Genomic DNA, 14277 nt, shown 5'->3' on the forward strand with positions numbered 1-14277 from the left:
GATAGTCTGGACCAGGGCCGAACTGGCCATGTGGCAAATGCCAGAAGGGCCTGTCTGGTCATGGGCCGCCTTGTCTGCTACGTTGTTAACAGAATCGCTGTTCTCAAGACACCCATACTGTTAAGAGTTGTGATGGAGCACAAAGTTGCTGACTTCGTCACGTACCCCAGCAGGCCACGGGTATCATTAGAAATATTGGTCTTGTAGTAAATCTTGCTTTCCTCCATCCAGGGTAATATTAGTAATATATCCCATCTAGTTCTTGGGGACAAGGACAACATGAGCCTGTGTGATTTCAAACGCCAGAACTGAATTTCAGCCCCAGTCCGTACCTGGTCTGGACCCAAACACACAATGCAGCGGGATTAGGTTTAGCAGTCCACAGATAGGTTTCAATGGATGCCACTTTGTAGCTGGTTCAGTAAAAGATAAATCACTGGAGCAGTAAGTTTTCTCACAAAGAATTTGGGGGTTTTAAGTGTGTTTTTCAGAATTCATTCAAAGGACAATAGAAGGGACATCCTGTCATTTCCATTGCTTTGCTGCATATGGGACCAATATGGGCAAAGCAAAGTTTGAACAGTTGAAATTCTAATAGCATCTTGCCTTACATTTCCTAGGTCACCCTTGATGGGTGGTATTTAAAGGCTTTGTTTCCTAAACCCTATACATTGGCAGTGGCTACTGTTTACTTTTATTCTGGGACCAGTATTTATGGAGAGAAACCAAGGGAGAGAGCTCTAAGAGCCGAAGTCTTATTGAGAGAGAAAGGCAAAGTGGGAGGCACTTTAACCTTGTCTTCTGTGATCATTAACCTTGCAGGGATATGCAGCAATCACCTCACTCTGAGTTCAGTTAGTTGAAAGCAGCTTCAAGGAATTGATCTATCAACCCGACATCTCACAGGGATTTCCCTTCCCAAAAGCAAAAATGAAATTTCAGAACTTATTTTACATTCTATTTATCATCTTGATAAGTCTGCTTCTTACTCTTGGACAGAGACCTGGTAAGAAAACTTACTTTTTTTTACGTTTGACATTTTTTAATGCTAATATTGTCTTCGAAAGTTAGCTTTTTTTTGTTTCACACTTTTTAACATATTTCTCCCAGTATTTATGCATCATCCGTTTATTCAAGTATTGTTTCACCAAAAAAAAATGAAAAGAAAAACTGAAAATACATATTTTACATTGAATATTGATGCCTTATAGATTTTGTGTCTGCACATACTCCCAAACGTTTTAGCCCTGTAGAGTTTGGGAATAAAGTAGAGATTATTCATTGTTATATACACAAAGATTTTAATTGTATATAGAATGGAACAGAAACCTAGCCTCATAGTAATGTATAGACTATAGTGTTAACTTCCTATACATCACGTTAATTACTTTTTACTATTCTTTTTTAAAGTAGTAAAAGCTTTGTACTTTTTTTGCTGTGATTTGTATGTTTATTTTCTGATGTTTTGAGATTGTAATGTGATATGGCAAAAGAAAGCCAAAAATTCTAAATTAAAGCAGGTATACATTGCTAAAGAATGACACTTATAGACATTTGGAGTCTCTAAAAAGCAATCCTGGATGAGTGACTATGCACCTGATATAATAGATAATGCATGGGGAATGTGAAGTACTTCCAGCGCTGTATAATTTTGGTCAAATACTAGAGTTAAACATTTACTACTCTATACTAACTATGGAGAACAGTGACATATGTTATACATAGCAATGGGCATGATTAGAAGTAGAATATTGATTACTGTATAGAGAAAACCTGATGGGACAGTATTACATGATGTTAGTAGCATTCTGCGAAGATACCCCTATGTGGATCTCTTTTGCTTCACAAATATTTTTGGGACGTCCCTTTTCAACCCCTCAAAAATCCCATTTCAATTCATCTAAGATGTAGGTGTAGAAGACCCCTCTGCTGGTTTTATGAATAGGTACGTTGGCTAGACTACATATGGCCCAGCACTTAGCAATTATCCAGAATAATGCTCCATATCGAACATCTTTAGCCTTCTTGTACATCCTCACGCTACATGACTAGGTCAAACGCACAACGAGCAAAAATGCACAAAAACCATTACGGCTATAAATCTTCTAATGAAGATTTAATAAATATTCCATAACACAGTTCCACGTGCTTATATACTGTATAGTACATAACTAGTGTTGTTCTACGTAATAGTGCATGGTACAGCTGTAGTGAAGCTGAGTTTTCTAATGTAGTAGACTATGATTATATTATGTCTTTATGTTTTTTCATAGAATTGGGGATTATATTCACCAATTAAATGGCAAATTGAGAGATGCTACCCGTGTACATACAGCCCGTGAGATGTAATTAAAGCACAAATATATAAAACAATTAAGGCAAGCTTTGAATTTACACTTCACTATATTGTTGGAGAAAATGCCTAGAAGCCATGTCTTAGTACAAGGAACTGCACTCTGCATAACAAAATGGAGAGCATGGAGGAAGGAGTTTATTGAAGAAGATTACAACAATGTTCTCTAGGATGGGTGGAATATGGCCTGCTGCCTCACAAAGGTTGAGTAGAATACAAATGCATATCAAATGGTGACGGGTGCCAGGCACAATAGCAGGAGATCAACATAGATTTAAATCAGCAGCTCAAAGAAGTCTGCAATCCACCTGGTCAATAAAAGTTCTATTGCATCTTTGTACAATTATAGAGGAGGCACCAAGTGAGGATCTAAAACACGTTTCTATCCATTTGGTAAAAAAAATAGTTAAGGTAATGCAGAAAATAAGATTTAGGTTATTTTATCCATTATATGTTCACACTTCATTGTCTACTCAGTTTTTAAAAATCAAATAGAATGTTCATATAACTGATTTAAACTGCGGGCAGATGAACTCCATTGATTATTTGGGGTCAATCCGGGTTCCTTTATGTGTCTATTTTTGTAACAGAAAAAAAGTTCTGCGTGCTATGTTTTTGCTTCTGTTCTAAAAATGGACACATAGTAGAAACCAGAAGGGTCCAAATAATGATCAATAGGTCTCCTCCATTTCTGCTCACATCAGTTATGCAACGGCTCCATGTTTCTATTGCTCAAACCAGACAAACAGAATGCCTGAATGGAAGTGTGAATGTTGCCGAAGTGTAAAAATCTCAGGTAAGAACCATGGCCACACTACAGAAATGTATTTTCGTAAAATAAGCCAGGCATTGTTCAATTATTTTTTACCATACCAAAACAACCATTCGTGGGCAGACATAATCTATTGCTCTTTGGAAAAGCTGATATATGGTATTTGGCATATGGTATACCGATGGTAAATAGAGATAATAAAATAATGTTGCATTTCTACTTGGTTCTGCTGGAATTGGCTGTATGATCAGTAAAAATTGTCTGATTTTAGAATGAGAAACTTATGTTTAATTATTTATTCCCACAGGAGATAATACACTCTAAGGCCCCTTTCACACATCAGTTTTTTGCCATTAGTCAAAATCCTTTGGATCGACGGATCCACTGCAGATTGTGAAAAACTGATGCGACGGATAAGTTTTTTCACCGGATCCAACTAGCTGATTCTGGTAATTGGATCCAAAAAAAAAAAATCGGAGCATGCTCAGTTTAAAAAACGTAATCAGTCTCCAGATTCCGTCATTTGACAGATCCGGCGGCATAGGCTTCCATTCTAGTAAACTACGGATGGCGACGGATCCGTCGATGTCTGTTTTTTCAATGGACACAAAAAACTTTACTATGTCTGTTGTCTCCGGCCGCCGGACAGACAATTTTCAACGAATTCGGCAAACAACGGATGAAATCATTGTAGATTGTAAGCTCTCACGAGCAGGGTCGTCTTAAGGTACCTTCACACATAACGATATTGTTAACGATATCGTTGAATTTTGTGACGTAGCAACGATATCGTTAATGAAATCGTTATGTGTGACAGCGACCAACGATCAGGCCCCTGCTGGGAGATCGTTGGTCGCTGAAGAAAGTCCAGAACTTTATTTCGTCGCTGGACTCCTGCTGACATCGCTGGATCGGCGTGTGTGACGCCGATCCAGCGATGTGTTCACTGGTAACCAGGGTAAACATCGGGTAACTAAGCGCAGGGCCGCGCTTAGTAACCCGATGTTTACCCTGGTTACCATGCTAAAAGTAAAAAAAAACAAACACTACATACTTACCTACAGCCGTCTGTCCTCCAGCGCTGTGCTCTGCTCTCCTCCTGTACTGGCTGTGAGCCGGAAAGCAGAGCGGTGACGTCACCGCTCTGCTTTCCGGCTCACAGCCAGTACAGGAGGAGAGCAGAGAAGCAGAGCGCAGCGCTGGAGGACAGACAGCGTTAGGTAAGTATCTAGTGTTTGTTTTTTTTTACTTTTAGCATGGTAACCAGGGTAAACATCGGGTTACTAAGCGCGGCCCTGCGCTTAGTTACCCGATGTTTACCCTGGTTACCGGCATCGTTGGTCGCTGGAGAGCGGTCTGTGTGACAGCTCTCCAGCGACCAAACAGCGACGCTGCAGCGATCCGGATCGTTGTCGGTATCGCTGCAGCGTCGCTTAATGTGAAGGGGCCTTTATTTTGCTTTATTACTGTATTGTTAACATTGTTACCTATGACTGTTGTGTTTGAAACTGTTAAACTGTAAAGCGCTGCGGAATATGTTGGCGCTATATAAATAAAGATTATTATTATTATTATTATGAAACATGAGGCCATCCGTCGCTAATACAAGTCTTTGAGAAAAAAACGGATCCGACGGCATCAGTCACTGGATCCGTTTTTTCAAAATTCGATGGATTGCGACTAATGGCATAAAACCGATGTGTGAAAGGGGCCTAATATGTCTTCATGTTTTGACGAAAATTGCCCAACAGCGGTAATTATTATAAATAATAAATATGTTCAATCTCTCCTGCTCCAGTGCCACTCATCTGGTTAACCCCACTAGTGCTTCAGTCACATCCATCAGATAGCTGCAGCCAATCACTGGCCTCAGCGGTTAAATGCTGTACATGCAAGTGTGATCGCTAAAGCCAATGATTGGCTGTGACGTAGCATATTTCCTGCAGGACAAGCAAGGATCACCAGAACGGTGGTGTTTCAGCAGAGGTGGATTGACAAATCATATAGGTGCTTCTCACAAAATTAGAATATCGTCAAAAAGTTAATTTATTTCAGTCCTTCCATACAAAAAGTGAAACTCGTATATTATATAGAGTCATTACAAACAGAGTGATCCATTTCAAGTTTTTTATTTATGTTAATGTTGATGATTATGGCTTACAGCCAATGAAAACCCAAAAGTCATTATCTCTGTAAATTAGAATAATTAGCAAAAAACACCTGAAAAGGCTTTCTAAGCATCTAAAAAGGTCCTTTAGTCTGTTTCAGTAGGCTCCACAATCATGGGGAAGACTGCTGACTTGACAGATGTGCAGAAGGCAGTCAGTGACACACTCCACAAGGAGGGTAAGCCACAAAAGGTAATTGCTAAAGAAGCTGGCTGTTCACAGAGTGCTGTATCCAAGCATATTAATGGAAAGTTGAGTGGAAGGAAAAAGTGTGGTAAAAAAGGTGCACAAGCAACCGGGATAACTGCAGCCTTGAAAAGGATTGTTAAAAAAGTCATTCAAAAATTTTGGGGAGATTCACAAGGGTATTTCAAGAGGAAGATGAGACCCCAGACCCAACAATGCAGATGAGCTGAAGGCTGCTATCAAAGCAACCTAGGCTTCCATAACACCTCAGCAGTGCCACAGGCTGATTGCCTCCATGCCGCACCACCCTGATGCAGTAATTGATGCAAAAGGAGCCCCAACCAAGTATCAAGTGCATTTACTGAACATAAATTTCAGTAGGCCAACATTTTGGATTTTCAAATCATTTTTCAAGTTGGCGTTATAAAGTATTCTAATTTACTGAGATAATGACTTTTGGGTTTTCATTGGCTGTAAGCCATATTCATCAACATTAGCAGAAATAAATACTTGAAATAGATCTCTGTATTTGTAATGACTATATAATATATGAATTTCACTTTTTGTATTGAAGAACTGAAATAAATTAACTTTTTGATGATATTCTAATTTTGTGAGAAGCACCTGTAGTTGTTATTATATTTTGAAACTATTCCTGCTTTTGGAAATCTTTTTGAAAATCCCAAACAATATATTTAAAGGAACACACTTGGCAAAAGTGATAATCCGTGTTATGACTAATGCAGAGTCCGCAAGGAATTAAAAGAGAGAATACAATCCCTTTGTCAAGCACCACTCCTCAGCCCTGCCATAATCAAAATATCAGTCAATAGGCACATCCTTATTGATGTCCACAGACTAAATATTCATAATGACTTATTACTGTCCAGATCTGAGAGCTTTCTATAAATGTACCCAGTACAAGTACTCATCCGTGATTAAACCTACATGAACATAGGCTAGAAAAAGCATCAACGTACATTAGTACAACTTAGAAAAAGGAAGCTGGGCACAAATACAGCAACCCTCAACTCAGAGTTTTTGGACCCTAAATGTAATGAACAATGTTCTTATTCACTCACAGCAAATCGAGTTCTTCAAAATAAAGTACCATAATTTCCGGCGTATAAGACGACTTTTTAACCCCTGAAAATCTTCTTAAAAGATTTGAGACGCCCCCTCTCTTCATCATCGGGACCACTCCCCCCCCCAAAAGGCACATTAGTCACCAGCCCTATAAGATGACATACGGCGTATAAGAAGACCCCCGACTTTTAAGAAGATTTTATATTTTAACTGGAAAAGTTGGGGGGTCATCTTATATGCCCAGTCGTCTTATACGCCGGAAAATATGGTAATTAAAACAAAGTATAAAGTTAAAGGGCTATTCTCATCTCCAAGATCCTATCCCTATATGTAGTAGGTGTAATAAAAATAATAATGATTCACTATATCTCTTTCCTTAGGTATCCATAGTTACGACCACTTATATAGTGACAGTTAGTTTCTAGTGGTCGTAACCATGGATACTTAAGGTCCTGCAATGCCTGCACATGAGGAAAGAGACATAGTGAATCAGAAAAACGATACTACATTTCTAATTGGGGTTATTTGGTAATATTATTATTATGTCATCTTCTACATATTGAGATAGGATCTTGGAGATGGTAATACCACTTTAAAAGCAACATGGATGGGTATTTACCTCTACAATGTATTAGGAGCTATTTATCAGCCTCATAATAACATTTAGAACAGTAACTTTATTACTAGTAAGTGTAGTCTGTGGTGAAACAATGTTTAATTCCGTTATGTGTGTACCCAGACTAGTCTGGGAGCGCCATCACTCATCCCTGCAGTTTGCTGGTATCACACTCACAGTGGCACAATTGAGAAACTAGTGTATGCAAAAAGAAAGACAAAAGGGACTTCTTCTCCTCCTTGGTCTTCCTGCACACACTAGTTTGTCAATCACACTGTTGTGAGCATGACAACAGCAAACTGCAGGACTGAGTGGCAGCACTCTCGGAATAGTCAGGATTCACACATGCCACTACTAAACTTTTTTTTTTTTTTCACACACACACAAAAAGGATTATTAAAAATGTTACTGTAATTTTATTATAAAGCACTCCTAATAGATAATTATAGGATTATATCCCTATGACAGATCCCCCCTTAGAGCGCCACAACTGCTCCTGGTCATATACAAAACTTCACGGTTTTTCGGTGCACCTTCGGCTCTGTGACTGGCCAGAAGTCAGAAGCTGGGTCACAAGCTCTCAATGTAAGTCTATGAGAGCCAGAATGAAGCTCTTATAGATTTGTATTGAAAAGTGACCTCCGCGCAGCTTCATGAAACACCGTAGCTGCCTACAGGTCACATTTCGCCTGAAACCGATGGGAGCAACTCTGGAAAAAGATGAAGGCGGCAGCACGTGAGTATAAGACAGGGGGCAGGGGATTTAAATTTAAAGCACCACTCCAGCAATGCAATAAAAACACTAGAGCGGTGTTTTAAATTAATTTTACGATCATTAAAATGTACAGTATATACATGATATCACATCGCCACTGAAAGGCAATTTTCCTATGATTTACATTTTGCATATCAGTTGGAAGGGGCCAACAGGAAGTACTGGGTTCATTCTTTAGGGTTGAGAGTTTACCACATGAGCCCAATCACACTTCATTGAGCTAAAGAAGATCAGGAACTTCTAAGGGTACCGTCACACAGTGCAATTTTCATCGCTACGACGGTACGATCCGTGACGCTCCAGCGTCGTAACAATATCGCTCCAGCGTCGTAGACTGCTGTCACACTTTGCAATCTACGACGCTGGAGTGATAATTTCATGACGTATGTGCGATGTAGAAGCCGTTGGTTACTATGCGCACATCGTATACGATATATGTTACACCATGCAATCATGCCGCCACAGCGGGACACTAGACGACGAAAGAAAGTTTCAAACGATCTGCTACGACGTACGATTCTCAGCGGGGTCCCTGATCGCAGGAGCGTGTCAGACACTGCGATCTCGTAACTATATCGCTCGAACGTCACGAATCGTGCCGTCGTAGCGATCAAAATTGCACTGTGTGACGGTACCCTAAGTTGACATGTAAAATGATACTGAAACAAAAAATGCTAGTCATGAAAAAACTACAACAGACACCAGACATGTCTAAGATTTGTCTGTCAATGTCAGTAGAACAGGCAGACCATTTAGTGAGTGTCAAAGGGTCACCGGATGGCAACTATTGGGTTGTTGGATTTCTCCTTGTTCTTAGGGGAAATAAACTACCTCCAGATATATCCAATTAGAACACATGCACACTTGGCAGAACTGAGTGTGCACTTGCATGAAGGGTAAGGAGTAGAGATGAATGGATAGATCCATGGAGAATTTAAGGGAACCTGAACCCCCCCCCACCCCCACCCCCCAGGCGTTTGTAACATTCTGACAAGACGGGTCTTTTCGTTCTTGGGGCTGTAACTGCAGAAATATTTGATTTTGCAATTTGTCCACAATACCTTGAAATAGTCCTGGGGGCAGGTCTTTCCCCCCTAATGCAGACGCAGCACCACCATCACTCATGCCCTCTTGGTGCCTGGCGCCTCCTCAACGTTGTTTTCAACTGTCCTGGCGCCTGCGCTGTTATCTTATGCCTTGGGCATGCGCAGTTAGCGCTGCCCGTCTTCTGACATAATTTGATGTCTTGCTGACTGTGCCTGTGTGGCCGCACTGCCCGAGATCCCGCCCCACAGTGTGAATAAATCAGAAGACACTGCGGGGCGGGATCTTGGGCAGCGAGGCCTCACAAGCGCAGTCAGCAAGACATCAAATGATGACCTGCCCCCAGGACTATTTCAAGGTATTTTGGATAAATTGCAAAATCGATTATTTCTGCAGTTACAGCACCAAGAACTAAAAGAGCCACCTTGTCAGAATGCAGCATTAGTGCTGCACAAGGTGGCTCTTTTAGTTACAAACGACTGGTGGGGTGACAGGTTCCCTTTAAGTTTGATTAAAATTTCCTGAAATTCACTCTTTCAAGCAGACTTGAATACTTGCAGTCTTCAATTCGCAAAAGAAAACTTGCCCAGCTCCATTTCCTACACTGATGAAGCATCAGTGAGCTGGCTAACTTCTATTTGTGTGGCTGCACTAGCTTTGCCATTATGCCCTTCAGCTATGCCATTTAGTGGATTTTCACACCCTTACATTAGTGGTCAGTCACAAATCACGGTCAGGCACTGGACTGGCAGATTGTACAGCAGAGTTGGTTTGCAACTCCAGATTCCACTAGGTAAGTGGAATAGACAAGACATATTGATGATTCTCTCTCCCCTTTACAATGTTGAAATTCAGGCAAATTTATAAACTAGAAATCAAATTCTTTTGAAAAATTTGGCGATTCCAACAAATTCAAATTTCAAACGATTTGCTCATTTCTAGTCAGAAAGTATTGACATTGACTGAATAAGTGTACAGACATCAGATGCCTAATGTATACAGCCAGCTTTAGGGGCCAGCAGAGGCATAGCTAAGGGTTCAGCTCAGGGGGAACGAACCATCTGAGTGGGCCCCTAAACCTTGATTACAACTATGCTGGCACACTATAATCATGGGTATAGGGGAAACCTCAGCAGATGATCCTGCTGTAATTGAAAATATATAATGGCCCCCGCATTAGCCCCCACGTTGTATCTCCCTTGGATTCTGGTTTCTGTCCCTTTCTGTGGGCTTGCAAATTGCAGATAATAAAAACAACCAGTAAATGCGTAGAGTCCACCATATGGGAATAGGTCCCTGAATGAATCCAGGTAACCCTAAAAAGAATACTCTTTTCTGGACAAGACCCTAAAGAGGCGAATAGAAAGAAAGAGGAAAGCAGAAGAAAGGGGGGAGGTAAAATATCACACAATGAAAGAAGAAAGTGCGCCCCCTGTATGTCATCTCTTCTTTTTTTCCATTCTCCCCATTTGTGGGCCATGTTATTCAGACTGAGTATACATATGCATCTATATGTGATTGTGATTATCTATACTCACCTACTGGCTTATTCTATTTGGCTCTTCATCATATATATTTATCCTCAACTTTATGGGGATTTTTATTGTTTATATAAATGGCATTTTCATGTTTGTTACCTTGTATTTACTGATATGAGACACATTGGACTGATCCCGGCTACAGGACCCCGGCTACAGGACCACATTACAAAAGATCGAGAGAGAGAGAGAGACATTAGACTGATAGGACTCTGACCCCAGCTACAGGACCACATTACAAGAGATAGAGAGAGAGATGCTGAGAGAGAGACAGAGAGAGACTGAGAGACAGACAGAGACAGAGAGAGACTGAGAGACAGACAGAGACAGAGAGAGACTAACAGAGACAGAGAGAGAGCAAGAAAGAGACTTACACAGAGACTGAGATCGAGACAGAGAGAGGAAGACAGAGAGAGCGAGACTGAGACAAACTGAGAGAGGGAGTGAGACAGAGACTGAGAGAGACTGCCAGAGAGTGACAGAGACTGAGAGAGACAAAGAGAGACTGACACAGAGACAGAGACTCAGAGAGAGACTGAGAGAGAGAAAGACACAAAGAGCGAGACTGAGAGCGAGACCTTGACTGAGGGAGACAGATAGAGACTGAGAGAGACAGACAAAGAGACAGAGACTGAAGAGACTGACAGAGACAGAGATTGAGAGAGACAGAGAGACTGACAGAGACTGAGAGCGAGACAGAGAGAGAGACTAAGACAGAGATAAACTGAGAGCGAGACAAAGATTGAGCCAGAGAGACTGCCAGAGAGTGACAGGGAGACAAACAGAGAGAGAGCGAGACAAAGACTGAGACAGACACTGCGAGAGACAGAGACTGACAGGGAGACACAGAGAGAGACAGAGACTCAGAGAGAGACAGAGAGTGAGCGAGACAGAGAGTGAGCGAGACAGAGAGTGAGTGAGACAGAGAGTGAGCAAGACATAGAGTGAGCGAGACAGAGCAAGCGAGACACACAGAGAGAGCGAGACAGAGACTGACAGAGACAGAGACTGAGAGAGAGAGAGAGACTAACCCTGAGAGACAGAGAGAGCGAGACAGAGTGACAAACTGACAGAGAGCGAGACAGAGACTGAGACAGAGCGAGAGAGACAGAGAGCAAGAGAGACAGACAGAGACAGAGCAAAACAGATGCAAGAAACTTCAGGGACTTGTCAGGAGGGGAACAATGTCTTGCCTCCTCCTCACTGCACAGTGCAGTCACCTCCAGCCTGAGCTCCTACGTCGTCCTATCTCCTGTCCTGCTCCTGTATGCACTTGCAGGACTCAGGGAGGGAAGAAGCAGCGTCCTGAAGTCTCTTCAGCAGACACCACACAGCCGGCAATGTTTATGTGTGTCTGCAGCATGCTCTGCTGGAGGCAGCAGGTACAGTGCCGGCACCCAGCGTCCCCGGACACATGCTCCTCTACAGAACAGACCGCAGCAGTGCAGGGAGATTCTGTCCCTGCTCTACCACAGAGCTCAACTATATTGGCGTGCACAGCAGGCTAATATAGTTAAGGGTAGCGTAGCTCCAGGTGAGCCCCCTCTGAGCTCCGGGCCCGGGGCGACCGCACCCTCTGCCCCCCTGGTAGCTACGCTACTGGGGGCCAGCAAACTACTTTTATTAAATTCCCCTTACTTTATCCCAGAACCTATGATCAAATTTGAGATCAGAGAAATTGTTCTACTGCCAAAGCAGTACTGTAAAAAAATCGTATTTTTACCACAATTGTATAAAAAATTATGATAAAATGCCTTTTCCACAAAACCTTATTACAATATTTATACAGATTCTATTTGATCCTTTCCTTTTAAGGCCCCGTCACACTTAGCGACGCTACAGCGATCCCGACAACGATACGACCTGTCAGGGATCGTTGCTGAGTCGCTATGTGGTCGCTGGTGAGATGTCAAACTGTGAGATCTCCCCAATGACACAGCAGCGATGCGGCGACCTGTAGCGACCTGTACAACGATGTCACATGGCAGCTATTTCATGACGATTAACAGACCTCAATGAGGGACGTCCTGTCATGAGGTCGTTGGTAAGGTGTCAAACACAGCGATGTGTGCTACCCAGCGGGACCTCAACGATCAAAAAAAGGTCCAGGCCTTTCCGACACGACCAGCGATCTCACAGCAGGGGCCTGGTCGCTGCTACGTGTCACACATAGCGAGATCGCTACTGAGGTCGCTGTTGCGTCACAAAACTTGTGACTCAGCAGCGATCTCGCCAGCGCTCTCGCTTTGTGTGACGGGGGCTCTACACTTTGTAAGCTTTCTATTACCATATGTACCACTTCTAAATAGTAGAATTATTTTAAAGGAAAACCCTGGGCGTAGACGAATATGGATGCTTGCTTGCATGTAGGGACCTCCGGTGGCAGGCAGCAGTGCACCTGTTCACACTAATCATAAAAAAGTCCAACCTTTGCCATTGGAAGTGTTCCAGCAGTAGAATAAATTAGTTTGCCATGCATGAGTAATGCTGTAAAGGTATAGGTAAACATTTCATTTCAGTTCCGATTACCACACACAGATGTGACCATTTTGCCACCATGCCACCCTGGCTTCTATATATAATGGGGAGAAATTCTGGTAATTGTTTAAGGAAAGATCTTTTGTTCAAATGCAATCTCCCCACAAAGCTTTTAAAAGAGAATGCAAATGAATAACCAATCTGAAAGAGTTCCCTCTTGCCAGTAAAAGGCTATGTTCACATGTCCAGTAATCATCAGTTCGAACGGATCCACAGCAATCTGTTAACATAGAAGTTGTGCAGACAAGTTTTCATCCAGCTAAAAACATTATTTTTATTGTATCGTTAACGGATTGCTGCTGGATCCGTTTGAACTGGCCATGTGAACATAACCTTAGAGAGGCAGTTGTCTTTGTCTTAAATGGTCCATACTCATTAGACTAAAGTTGCATTTACACTGCACAAATATCAGCAACAAGTGTTCCTATGAATGCACAGGCTACTGATCACCCGACAAACTCGCAAAACACTTGATCGTCAGGTGAAATGATCTGTTGGCTGACTTAAGGCCCTTCACATTAAGCGACGCTGCAGTGATACCGACAACGATCCGGATCGCTGCAGCATCGCTGTTTGGTCGCTGGAGAGCTGTCACACAGACCGCTCTCCAGCGACCAACTATGCCGGTAACCAGGGTAAACATCGGGTAACTAAGCGCAGGGCCGCGCTTAGTAACCCGATGTTTACCCTGGTTACCATCCTAAAAGTAAAAAAAACAAACAGTACATACTTACCTACCGCTGTCTGTCCCCGGTGCTCTGCTTCTCTGCACTCCTCCTGTACTGTCTGTGTGAGCACAGCGGCCAGAAAACAGAGCGGTGACGTCACCGCTCTGCTTTCCGGCTGACCGACGCTCACAGCCAGTGCAGGAGGAGTGCAGAGCACAGCGCCGGGGGACAGACAGCGGTAGGTAAGTATGTAGTGTTTGTTTTTTTACTTTTAGGATGGTAACCAGGGTAAACATCGGGTTACTAAGCGCGGCCCTGCGCTTAGTTACCCAATGTTTACCCTGGTTACCAGTGAAGACATCGCTGGATCGGTGTCACACACGCCGATCCAGTGATGTCAGAGGGAGATCCAGCGACGAAATAAAGTTCTGGACTTTCTTCAGCGACCAACGATCTCCCAGCAGGGGCCTGATCGTTGGTAGCTGTCACACATAACGATTTCATTAACGATATCGTTGCTACGTCACAAAATG

General features: G+C 42.5%; 1 long non-coding RNA gene across 1 annotated transcript in view; it reads left to right on the forward strand.

Moving 5' to 3' along the window:
* Positions 1–886: 886 nt before the first annotated feature.
* Positions 887–14277, forward strand: part of LOC138658282 (uncharacterized) — a 66674-nt gene continuing 53283 nt past the window's right edge. Inside the window, exons 1-2 of the long non-coding RNA XR_011317426.1 lie at positions 887–1006; positions 2274–2556. This is a non-coding gene — a long non-coding RNA (uncharacterized lncRNA). The remainder of the gene's footprint in view (positions 1007–2273; positions 2557–14277) is intronic.

The sequence above is a fragment of the Ranitomeya imitator genome, chromosome 1, assembly GCF_032444005.1.
Source record: "Ranitomeya imitator isolate aRanImi1 chromosome 1, aRanImi1.pri, whole genome shotgun sequence".
Taxonomy (NCBI): Eukaryota; Metazoa; Chordata; class Amphibia; order Anura; family Dendrobatidae; genus Ranitomeya; species Ranitomeya imitator.